Here is a 13,285-nt window from a genome sequence, read left to right on the forward strand (position 1 = left end):
TATGTTTTTTAATTTTTTATTCTGTATTTTTGTTATATATCTGTTTTCTCTTTTCTTTTATTCTATTGTAATATCTTAAAAAATCTTAATAAATATCTTATAAAAAAATTTGCGATATCTTTGAGTTGCATTCAAAGAGTGGGAGCTCGCTTGCAGAACAGCAAGATTTCTGGTTTGAGGGGGTGGCCCATGCCTCCTAAACACAATATAAGAAGCAGTCCAGTGTACCTGAAGGAGCGTCTCCACCTCCATCGTTCAGCCTGGACACTGAGGTCCAGCGCCGAGGGCCTTCTGGCGGTTCCCTCACTGAGAGAAGCCAAGTTACAGGGAACCAGGCAGAGGGCCTTCTCGGTAGTGGCACCCACCCTGTGGAACGCCCTCCCACCAGATGTCAAAGAGAAAAACAACTACCAGACTTTTAGAAGACATCTGAAGGCAGCCCTCTTTAGGGAAGCTTTTAATGTTTAATAGACTATTGTATTTTAATATTCTGTTGGAAGCAGTCCAGAGTGGCTGGGGAAACCCAGCCAGATGGGCGTGGTATAAATTATTATTATTATTATTATTATTATTATTATTATTATTATTAATGCTCTTTTCATGAAGTCAGAAGGTTCTCCAGCAGCCTCTTGATTCACCATTTGCTCACTGACTTTTCCAGCTGCATTTCACTGTAAGCCACTTCTAACCTTCTTTAGGCATCCTGCCAAACTCACAGAGTGGCTAAAAGGTGGGGGGAGGGGTGTTTCAAGCTCACATGAAAGTGACAGTAATCACTAATAATGATTGCATACTATTAACATTCATAAAAATGAAGGAACAAAAATATATGCCAGTCATTTACTTCACGATGTTTGCAATGAATTTCCCATTGCACTAGATTTTTATGTAGCCAGTATAAAACTGATCTGTAAATCTAGCCTTCTTGCACAGTGTTTGTTCATTCAATGAAGGTATTTCATTAGAAGTAAAAATCTTCTGAACTTACAGAAAACTTTTGTTCTCATTCAGGTACATTTTTGATATTCACTGTGAATGAAGGATCTCAGCCATCGTACCAGATCTCAGCTGCCATACACACAAAATTCACCTGAGCCTCAGGTCTCCAAGCAAGATATCACAGGAAGTCAGATTGCCTGTGAGATCTCATGACAGCATCACTAGCAATCCCAGAGCCATTGCCCTTGCTTCTGGCAATGGGAGGGATGCTTTCTTTCTCTTCCTCACTGGCAACCTCATTAGAAGGCAGGCTAGCGAGCCATGGGGCAGTTCCAAGGGTAATGTGATTTTGGCTATACATGTTACCCTTGGAACTGAACCCCCATGTAAGATGCAGGCCAACTGTACTTCATTATTATTAATTGCATTTATTTGTCACTTTACAAACTTTCTCTCACATGTGCACCCCAAAATATTATTGCTTTATCATTATTAATTAAATTTATTCAACACTTACCACTTACAATTGGAAAAAGAAATACAAATACAAACTTATTTTTTAAAAAATACATTGTAACCTGAAATGACCACACTCAATCACATAGAAATTTTAAAAAATACTGCAAAGCTTTTAGAATACTGTAAACTTTGAGTGCTTCTCTATTTTTTGCATTTTCTTCTGTGTGGATACTGCAGAGGAAACATTAGCTAGAGAGAAAAAGGTTATCCCAACTGTTATATTCTTGAAAACAGACTATTTGCTACCATTTTTTATTTTGTAAGTATTAGCTTATAAGTCAACATTTGATCTTTCTTTTTTTAATGTAAAGAACCCCTTGAAGTGGGCTTGTGAGGATGAGACTCTGATACTTTACATGTTACATTCTGGAAGTCCGTCTGCCAGGTTTCATGAAACAACCACATTTGGTATCATTTGGTATCATGCGGAGTTTTCCGTTCACTCCAGAGACTCAGATGTGCAAATGTATGCAAGCACATACATTTCTCACTAGTGCCGTAACTGTTTCAATGATCGGCATGCCAAACCAAGAAGTTTCGCTTTCATTTTGCCTGTGCTGCTGTGGCTCTGCTTAAAGTTCAACAGAAGTGAAAAATGTGATTCATGGTAGAAACAACTGCTAGTATTACTTATCTCTCCAGAAAAACTGCAGGGGCTTTCCCAGATACACTAATAGGAAATTCAGATTTTACGTTGCAATCCTAGGGCAGATCCTAGTCATAATTAACCAGGGTTAAAGCCCATTGGTGCTGGGGTTTTTTTCAATTTGGGGAGTGGGAGAGAGTCTACACAGGTGTTCTAACATGATCCAACTATGCTAGGAAGTCATAGTGCTAGGGCCAATAGCTTTATATCAGAAGGCAAGGATGGAGAACCCTTCACCTTCCGATATTATTGGACTACAACTCCCATCAACCCCAATCAATATGGTCAGGAGTGACAGGAATTGTAGTGCAGGGTTCCTTGTCATAAGGGATGCTCCCTTTATCCCTTCCACACCACACATTCACTGAGGGAGTTGCTAGGGATCATCTGGAAATGAACTGAAAATTAGTACTGCCCCTGTCATAATGCCATTATACAAATCTGTGCTGTGACTACATTTGGAATATTTTCAGAAAAGGTTCAGGAAAGGGCAACCCAAATGATCAAGGGGGTGGAGCGGCTCCCCAAGAAGGAAGGCTGAAGCATTTGGGACTTCTTCTGTTAAAGAAAGGATGAGGAGGAGTTTATAAAATTATGCAGGGCATGGAGAAAGATAGAGAAGTTCTCTCTCTCTCTCTCTCCCTCTCTCTCTCTCTCTCTCTCATAGCACTAGAACTTTTGGACATCTGATGAAGAGGCATCTTGGAAAATTCAGGACTGATCAAAGAAAGTACTTCCTCATGCAGCACATAGGTAAATTTTGGAACTTGCTCCCAGAGGAGGCAGTGATGGTCACCACCACCTTGGATGGCTTTAGATGAGGATTGCCAAGGGCATGATTATCGATGGCTACAGAGATACAACACTGTTAATGGCAACTCGGCTAACAACCGAAAGGAGCCAGACTTAAGGAGCTTCAGATCCCACTGTGTAATTAAAACGTCACACCTAAAAATGTATCTCTTAGATCCCATATACCGCACCTGTCAGACTGTATCATTTAAAGTAGCGTTATACCACTTTAAACAGTCATGACATCTCCTAAATAATTCTGGGAACGGTAGTTTGTTAAAGCTGCTGAGGGTTGTTCCCCTCACAGAGCTACACTTTCCAGAGCAATTTAGCAATCAGTCCCTCTTCCCAGGGAATTCTGAGGGGAATAGGGATCTCCCAACCACTCTTAATGCCCTTAACAAACTACATTTCCCAGAATTCTTTGGGGGAAGACATGACAGTCTGAAGTGACATGATACTGTTTTCAATGTATAGTACAGATGGGGCCCACTGTTTTAGTGAAATCGATTCCTGACCACTCTGTTATAAAAATATTTGGTTTATAGAGTATATGGGAAAGCATTTATGTGAATAGGTACTCATTTTTCTTTTACAAGTGTCAGAATTAATACCTGATGACAAAGAACTCTGAACCCTAGAAGGGAGCTTTAAACAAAGCAATGTATGAACACATCAGAAATGTAGGTGTGTATATTACATAGATACACTCAGCTAAGATTGTACATAATATTCTGGCAACTGCATCCTTGGAGGATGTTGGCTTGTTACCCTAAAATGTGTGAAGTAGTCCATAGCTCTCAGGGAATCTAAAATCAGATGTTATTTCTTTAAATAAAATAGAAGACTTAGATATTATACACCCAAATGGAAGGTGGGTGTGATGCTTTCAGAACCTTGTGAATGTGCCAATATACCCAGCACCAAGAAAACAAAGGATGCATCAAGAATAAATCATGTAAGTTCAGGACCAACTGAATATTCATATGCTTAACCTGCATTATATTAATCAAAGCTGACATATGATTGTAACGGCAGCTTCCAGGAAAAAGAGGAAGAATCAAGAATTCTAAGAATTGGTGAGCAATGCTTTCAAAAGTTCCGTGGCCTAACGTTCTTTGCTAAGGAAATGAAGGGAGAAAACATCATCTGCTATGGAGAGAAAATGGGCACCAGGCAACATTATTATTAGTGTTTCGCAATGTTGGGGAGAGGAACGCAAAATATAAGTGAGAGAGGAGAGAAGAGGACTGTCAGTATTGTTCCTGGGGACCAGCACAACCAAGAGTCTCCATCCCCGGGAGAAAACAGTAATTTTGGATGGAGGAGAGTAAATAACACTTTGTGCAGTATTTTATGGCTAGTAGTTGCCACTTTAGATGACATTCTTACATGAAGAAAGCATGTACACACTTGCAAACCACTATGCACAAAAGCTGAGTGTGAAAAAAGAGCCCCATTTGTTTTAGATGCTATATGTGTACACAGCCTATTTCTTATCATCTGCCTGCTTACTTCTACTAAGGGGCTGCTCGGAATGGAAGGGTCTTCCATTGAAACTTGTATCCAAATCCAGGACTTCTGAGTCAGATTTGAAAATGGATCTCCCTGGTCCTTTTCAGGACCTAAACCCTGCATCATTAACATTACCTCAAATGCTAAATTTAAGTAATGCCCATAATTCCAAATCAGAGTAAAACCCCTTTATCAACTTATTTGGATTCGGTTTAAACATTTGAGAAATATCTCTTGGAATCAAAATACCTAAGTATGTCAAGACCTCTGGATACCAACACAATCACCCATTAGTATACAAAATAGATAATCTGCAATTGCCCACTGGCATTCATTTAGATTTTGATCAATTAATTGTATACCCTAAAACTCTAACAAAACTATTTTTAAAAAATTCTTGTATAGAAACCATCTGCTTACAATCATGAAACATGAAACGGAAGAAGAAGGGATTTGGAGCACAGGTTGAACTGGGAGGTGTGGCAATTTCTGTGGTTGGATTGGATTTGGAGACTAAGTGGCGCTATTTCCATTTTTAAAGAAGTAACTTATTTTCCAAACCAATCAATCGTGAGCCAGGGGAAAAGTCTAATGTGGACAAATTCCTCACACCTTTACATCAGTGCATACAATCACTGTACATATGTACACACCCTGTTGATCTGGAATTTAACCACAACCTACTAGCATGATATCATTCATTCATTCTTTTAAATATACCCCATACTGTTTATTTTTCAGGAGTTAGTCCTTCAGCTATTCAGGTGGCTGATTCTTTGCTTGCTTACACTTAAAACAGACCTTTTAAACAGTCAGTAACAACACAGATCATGAACGAGTGCTTAACATTTATTTCTTATCTTTTTGCTAACATAAAATAAAAAAGAAAGAGGGGATTTCTATAGACCAAAAGCCACTTGCACAATGCTATCAAGATGCCAGCTGATGAGGGGCCCACTCCTTTTCCAAAAGAAAAAAATCCCACAGCTTGCACAGTTAGCAAACTATGCCATCATACAGAGTTTTCTGGCAAGAAAAATCCCCTGTACTTTACAAATCCAGCTATCAGCAACTAGAGATGGGGCCCTTCAAGTTGTGAGTAGCATCTAAAATCCCCCCACCTACATGGGTACACAGAACCAAGAGTCTCTGTCTCCTTCTTGCTTGATACCTGCTTTGTGTGGTGCCAAATATAGTTGAGCTAAACTTTTTATTGTTTCAGGAAATTTGAGCTCAGCTTCCTTCCCGTAGAAAGATATATGTATGTCAGATAAAACACACAGAGAATTAACCCTTTCCCTAAACTAATATATGCACAGCACCACTGTACAGGGTGACGGGGGATGAAATCGTTCATGTTTATGTAACTTTGCAATTATAAGTGACCCACAGTGCAATTCATAACATATACTTTGTGTTGTAGATGAGAGCAATCCCTTTCATGGGGGCGCGGGGGGCGCTGTGGTCTAAACCACAGAGCCTAGGGCTTGCCGGTCAGAAGGTCGGCGGTTCGAATCCCCGCGACGGGGTAAGCTCCCATTGTTCGGTCCCAGTAGATAAATAGGTACTACTCTGGCGGCAAGGTAAACAGTGTTTCCGTGCACTGCTCTGGTTCGCCAGAAGCAGTTTAGTCATGCTGGCCACATGACCCGGAAGCTGTCTGTGGACAAATGCAGGCTCCCTCGGCCTATAGAGCGAGATGAGTGCACAACCCCAGAGTCGTCCGCGACTGGACCCAACGGTCAGGGGTACCTTTATCTTTAATCCCTCACATTACACACAAGAGCATTAGGCAGAGTCGAAATAACTATGCAACTAGGGCCAAATCAGCCATTAATTGTGAAAATTTCAATTAGCCTGTGCATTAAAAAAAAAAAAGTAAATAGCAGCTGGACAGTATCAGAACTACAGGGGGAGAGGGAGCTGAAACATTTCCTCTGCTGCTGCGGTCTTGATGAAAGTCCTCACCACCTGCTATTGAATTGGGAAAGAAGCCTCTATAGGTGCCAGTGGTAGATTCCCTTCTGATTCAGATAACTGCCCCTCTGAAGTTGCTTTCACCAGGACAACAATGGGGTGGAGAGCTAAACTCTTCCTCCCCAACCCCTGCATTCTTAATTTACTCTGGCTGCTGTTTGTATTGTTAAAAATGTAGAGTTGTTTTCTTCAATCAGCACATTGCAAAGCAGTGACAGTAGCAAGTTGCAGGGGCACGTGTAGGGAAAGGGGTTCCCCCAGAGACATCTTTCCCAGGAGAATCCTAATGTGAATTTGCAGTGAATGCATGCTATTTGAGTTATTTGAGCTCCCACACACACACACACTGTTTGTTCAGAGAATAGCCAATATCCATGCATGTTGAAGACTTCTTTACTGCTGGTGTCTTGGCCCTCACTGCTGGATGAAGAACAGGGACTATGGACTTGGTTTCTACCAAAGGCTTTAATGCATGAATCAGAATGGTACATAGATAAGGCTTGGTTCTGCAAGAGCAACAGGTGCAAAAGAGATACAGACGCATGGCTAAGCACAAGCTCAGGTGCTGATCCAACATGCAGCCTACACCTTCCTTTTGAAGGATGAGGTGGGCACAGCATCAGTGCAGCAGGTGACTCGCATCCCAGGAATGGGCAAGCAAATGGGCATTCCTTCAATGGGTTGGGCTCGCCAGGTTTGTTGGTGCCACTGCTGACATCTCCAGGCCCTTGGAGTCAGAGGCAGGGTTGGCGCCGCCTCAGCACCTGACTTACTCTCAGTCACCTCCAAAGACAGAGGATCCTTGCTGGCAGGAGGGGGGTGCGGGCTGCTCCACAGTAGGAGGTGCTTGACAAGGAGTGTCTGAGGTCTTGGGCTGCCAATAGAGGGTCAGATCACTCTTCCAAGAAGTCTAAGCTGAGCACTTGCATAAGGCTTTTCCCATCCCCTTCTCCTTCCATTACTTTCCCCCCTTCTGCCCCCTTCCCGCCTTTCATTCTCCACCCACCTGCACAAAATTAGGCCATAATCACACCTGACATAAATCAACAGAAAGCTGGAAATGAAAAAGAGTTTAAAGAAAATATCATTATACCCTACAGGAAGAGGAAAATATACAATACAAGTGCACTGTATTTTAGCATTAAACAATGGATAGTAAAGTTCCTGTGGTTTTCCCAGCTTTAAGATGACAGTGCAGGAGGCGAGGGCAATGTTAGTCATTTAGCGTTAATTGGTGTGGTCAAACTCCGTTAAATAAAGGTTTCTACAGCAGCACATACAAACGACTGCTATGGCAACAAACACAACCCCAAATTAAAAGCATATGTTCTACTTTACTAACACCTGCCTGTTGCAGAAGGAACCATTAGATAGATCACAAACAGGAACAATGGTGTTGTCCCTTTTCTCCCTATGAAGACAGAAAATGCTATAACAACAACAACAACAACAACAACAACAACAACAACAACAACAGCAACAACAGCAACTTTATTATTTAGCTGTCGTCCATCTGACTGGGTTGCTCCAGCCCACTCTGGGCATCTCCCAACAAAATATTAAAAACACAGTAAAACATCAACCATTAAAAGCTTCCCTGAAAAGGGCTGCCTTCAGATGTCTTTTAAAAGTCAAGGAGTACATCACCTTGAGATGTACACAATCACCTCAAGGTAGGAAAGTCCTGCCCTTTTGCTCAAGGTCTCCCTTCCATTACACGTATGACATCAGGTGCAAGGTGGGCAGCCGTGCCTTGCCCAAAATGATCTCCTGGATCAAATGGGGCAACCTGGAAGGCCAAGTTTGCCCCATGGGGTGGGGGTTCCCCAGCCCCAATCTAGAGATACAAAAATTCACCTCAGGAGCTGAATGTATTCAAGGAACAATACAATGAATTCTGCAAAAGGTTGAAGGCAATAATGAACACAAAATGTAAATGATTTTTTAACATACGCAGTTCAAAATAAACACCACAAATACATTGGAAATGTAATTATCCTGAAAGAAGGTCCACAAGCAGGAACAACCAGTGAAGTACTGGCCTCAGTTGGCAACTTTGTTACTGTTGAGTATGTGAGTGGGAAACTGAAAATAATAATTTTTTTGGCCAAGTGATACTATTCATTAGTAAGAAATTCTCTTCTAAAAAAAAGCGGGGTTTCTGTGACATTTGTCTTCCCTGGAAATGATACTAAATGTTAGGTTGAAAAGAAACAAGTCATTAAGGTTTTGCCACAGCTAAGTGTAAATTCCCATGGGCATTCGAACTTCCCACAGACCTGCAACATATGAATGCATAGTGAAGTGTCATAAGCACAGGGAGTCTGTCAATGAATTGTCTCATGTTACATTGGCCGTGTTATATTGGTCAGAGACCATTTGCCAGGAAACCTTTTCCCAATAATCACCACCAACAGTTTCACGCTTGTCCATGTGACGTTAGCTCTTTATGTATACTGGCACATGGTGGGTGGGTGGGGGTCCATACTTTTAGAGAAAACAATTATCCAAGTTGCAAATAAATTTGTGATGTTGCAAAACTGTTACACTGGTCACATCACTTTAAAACACAATAAAAAGAAAGTATTTAAATTACCTCTTGATAGTTTTGAGAATGAAAATTAATCCAGTTCACACAGAAACCGTTTCATGTTAATTGGAGTTCAAATAATATTAGATAAAACACAAACTATGATGGAAACGTTACATTGGTCACTATGGAATTATCCTACTGTGATTTCAATATCCGCTTAAAAGACAGAAGTTCAGAAGGTGAAGCTTTCCTCATCACTCTCTTCTTCCCATTTAGCTGTGATCCCTGCATTGCTGGGGATTGGACTAAATGACTCTTGGGGTACCTTCCAAACCTAGAATTGTGTGATTACGTTTAAGAAGGGAATTGCTGTCCTGTAATGCAATTGTTCCAGAACCTTTCACCACGTCCACCCTCAAGCAGGCTGATAATCCCAAGAGCAGCATGCATAGTAAAGTGCTGGTTCAATTTCTTTAAATACTCTTGGGATTTATAAGGTCTTCATCTGGTGCCTACTTTCAAATGCACATGGGGAAGTTGCAGCTGTCACACTGTCCACCTGTCCCATCACCTACCCTCTTCTTCTCCTCCCATACAGAGAAGGATACGCTTTAAGGATAGGGAAGCACCATAGCTCAGTCTGCTTGGTATGCAGATGGCAGAGGCAGACTTAGGGCAGCACAAACGGTCCCACTGCACTGGGCGTCAAAGGGCGTCACAACTATGATGTAGTTAATTAAGCAGAAGATGAGAGGCAGGAGGCGCACTGGATTTGGGCCTTGCGCAGGGTACCGCTGAAATCTGAAAGACCAACGTCCATCCCTGCAGAAGATCACAGGTTCAATGATCCAGAAGATCATTGCAGCATCAATCAAAACCGGACTACTTTCCACACATGTTCTTCATTATCTTAGAAAGTTTGGGATTCCCAAACTAGACAGAAACTACATCTCCCATAAAATGTACATGATTCAAATTAATAGTCTCATCATAAAGTGGTTAGAGTGGCAGGTGGATTGCCATGGGATGGTTACAGAGAAATCATGAACCAGAATCATGATGACCATAATGATGTTGATGTCATATTCATACTAGATCAACTAGAAAAACATTCCTCTTAATCCCCATTTTAACAGCTTATAGGAACAAGATTCTTGCACAGGTTAACAAGCATTGTAAGAAAACAAATTTAAAAAATCACTGAGTAGTTTATCAGTTGCGTATCAAGAATGGAAATTTGACTGGAAATAAAGATGGAAATTGAAGCCTTAACATCCAATAAAATGGTGAATGTTGTGGAGTAAGTGCACTACCAAGTATCAATTTGATTCCAAATTCTGCTTGTCGCACCAAAACTACAATCCTATGCATGATGACTTGGATGCAATCCCAATGGGACTTACTCCCAGGCAAAGTGAGCCTTGAATTGTAGCTTCAGTTTGCAACTGCTGAACTGAGGAGCAAAGAGCTCTACAAAAACTCAAGCTTTAACTGATTTTGGGGGGAACCCATCCATGCTAAAGTGACAGATAGTATCACAAGTGGCAGTAGATATTTGGTGCTGTATTTGTGTGCAAGTAAATTGAAACGTCAAACCAATTAGCATTCTAGCATAATTGGGAAAAGCAGGAAAGGGCCCGCTAGATATATTGACATTTTAGTATTACCTCCAACAGCCTTGCCAAATTAAACAGCACATCATTCTTATGTGTGACTCAACGTCCTTCTTATTGCAACAATAAATGTTTCATGATTATGGAACCAGATTTAGTATGTATGTATGTATAATTATGGAAGCAGATTTAGTACGTACGTACGTATGTATGTATGTATGTATGTATGTACAGTGATATCTCGGGTTACAGGTGCTTCAGGTTACAGACGCTTCAGGTTAGATTCTGCTAACCCAGAAATAGTACCTCAGGTTAAGAACTTTGCTTCAGGATAAGAAAAGAAATCGCATGGCGGCGGCGTGGTGGCAGCAGGAGGCCCCATTAGCTAAAGTGGTGCTTCAGGTTAAGAACAGTTTCAGGTTAAGAATGGACCTCCGGAACGAATTAAGTTCTTAACCTGAGGTACCACTGTATGTACCGTATGTATGTACCGTATGTATGTATGTATGTATGTATGTATGTATGTATAATTTCTTTCTCTTACATCCCCCACCTTTTCCATCTTGGAGCCCAAGGTGGCATACTTTCTTTCTGTGTTTTTCTCCATAAGGTCCCAGGGTAGGTTACAAAATAAAAAAAATGCAGTATTACAATCCCTTAAACTGTTTTATAATCTTAAGGTAGCACTCTCTTTGGTTTGATGGAAGTTTTGATCTAGGGTAGCCAGTTATACATTGCAAAGGATTTTTGTAACCATGTGTTAATTTATAAGTATAGACACACATTTAGAAATAATCACTATAAATAGAAATGCAATGCACCTCACCATAACAGGGAAGGGTGTGTCCAGGTGACCTGTCTGCTGACCAGGTGCTGCTAACTGTTGATGAGCAACTTAAAGGCTCCTGTTGTCCTTTTTTTGTTTCCTCCTCTTTAACCGTACTTGGACTGGATAGTCCTCAAACAGAGGACACCTTCCAATAGAGAGCTATCCTCTGACAAACCATCCAATGAGAGGGTTATCCTCTGTAAGGTAGGACACATGACCACCTTAGTCATGCATTAGTCCCATTGAAATCAACCCATAACCCCTGAAGATGGCTTTCCAACCTTCCTCTGTATATTTGCAAGGAAGGCAGCTAATGGGTCAGATCATCTCTTTCAGAGAACCATTAACTATTTAGCTGCTTAGTTTAAGAGGTCAGAGTAAGGCATATATTATTGGCCCAAACTACCCTTGACATGTGACCAAGTATTATGTTCTTCTGATCTTTGCCCATTTATATTCTTACCTTTGGTTTTTATGTACGTTGCTTTGAGAATATTTTTTCCTTTTTCTTGATTTAGTGCTTTAGAAATTTATGTATAAAGTAAATAATAAATAGAAGCAACCCATTTGCATTCATTACTCTTTTTAAAAATAGCCTACAGAAAGTACATAGTCTACAGAAAGTACACAGTACATTTTCTAACATTGCATGGGATTTTTGTCACACGCACGGGCATGCACACACACATTCTGAGAAGAGTGAAAAAAGAGGTCAGGGGATTTACTGAAAGCAAGGGGATGAGTCACCTTCATGACTTATAAAATGTCCCAAGGTTGTTAGGGGCTGGCTTTCTTTGCTTAACTTGCTCTACAAGGATGCACAGCGCAGGGCCAATGCCAGCCACTTCCAGGGCACTGTTAACATGTGCTTTCTTTGTGTCTGTGGGCTTTTATTCTTTTTCTCTCCCTTCAAGAGAGGGAGAAAGAGAAAAGGACATGCACATTGTGTGATTTTCGGTGCGCACGAAGTGGATCGAAAGGAAGTCTGTGGCCTCTTTGCTGAACTGCTTGCATCTATGAGGAAACAGCCTGAAACAAACAGGTAGGAGTATTTATGGTTTTTTAAAAGAGAGATTAAAAAAAAATACAACCCACAAGAAAATATAGAGTGGGCCAAGTAACTAGGGCATGGAGAAAGAGTCAAGGTGGTTAAAAATCAACCCTAGACATATGTAGAACTAGACTGACAGGCTTAGGACAACGTGAAAACATAAATATAAATAAGCCCTTAAAAATAAGAGACTGTTATACAAACCAACAGTGTCCATCATTTGAGGTGCCCTTTAAATTATATTATGCCAAATAAAGCCAAGAAATAGAGGCAATGCTTTAAATAATTGTGTTAAAGTAACAAGCAACTGACAGCCTTGGGGGTCTTGCAGGTGATTTAACATTTGACTGTATCTACAGAAGTGACTGTGCAAATACAACAGATTTTATTCGTTTTATAAGGTGGTTTTACAAGTTTGCTTTAGCTTGCTACATATTAGGGCCACAAATCAGTACACCATGATCCAATTACAAAGGTTATAATTAAGACCCATGGGAATTATTGGGATTTGAGGTAGTCAGAACTAATTTGTCCTGTTGATTTTAACAAGACTTATGCATGGTCCTCTTGAGATACAACTCCTGTTTGCAACATTCCTTTATCAAAAACGTCCTTAAAAACTCATTTAGAACATGTGTCCTTACTTACATCCATACTTGAGGGCGATCTTTACAAAAACATGATTTATAATATTAAAATAACCAAATGACTATAGAGATATATTATAGTGATTTAAAACGCAAGTTTGGAGTCTTTTCGTATGCAGGTTCAGTTTTCTTTTATCAAAATGCAAGTAACTGGACAGGTATTTCTATAATGAAGTAAATCTTTAGATGAGCAAAAGTAGTCTAGATTGTAAAGAGGATTTTAT

This window comes from Podarcis raffonei, chromosome 4 (assembly GCF_027172205.1).
Source record: "Podarcis raffonei isolate rPodRaf1 chromosome 4, rPodRaf1.pri, whole genome shotgun sequence".
In the NCBI taxonomy this organism is placed as follows: domain Eukaryota; kingdom Metazoa; phylum Chordata; class Lepidosauria; order Squamata; family Lacertidae; genus Podarcis; species Podarcis raffonei.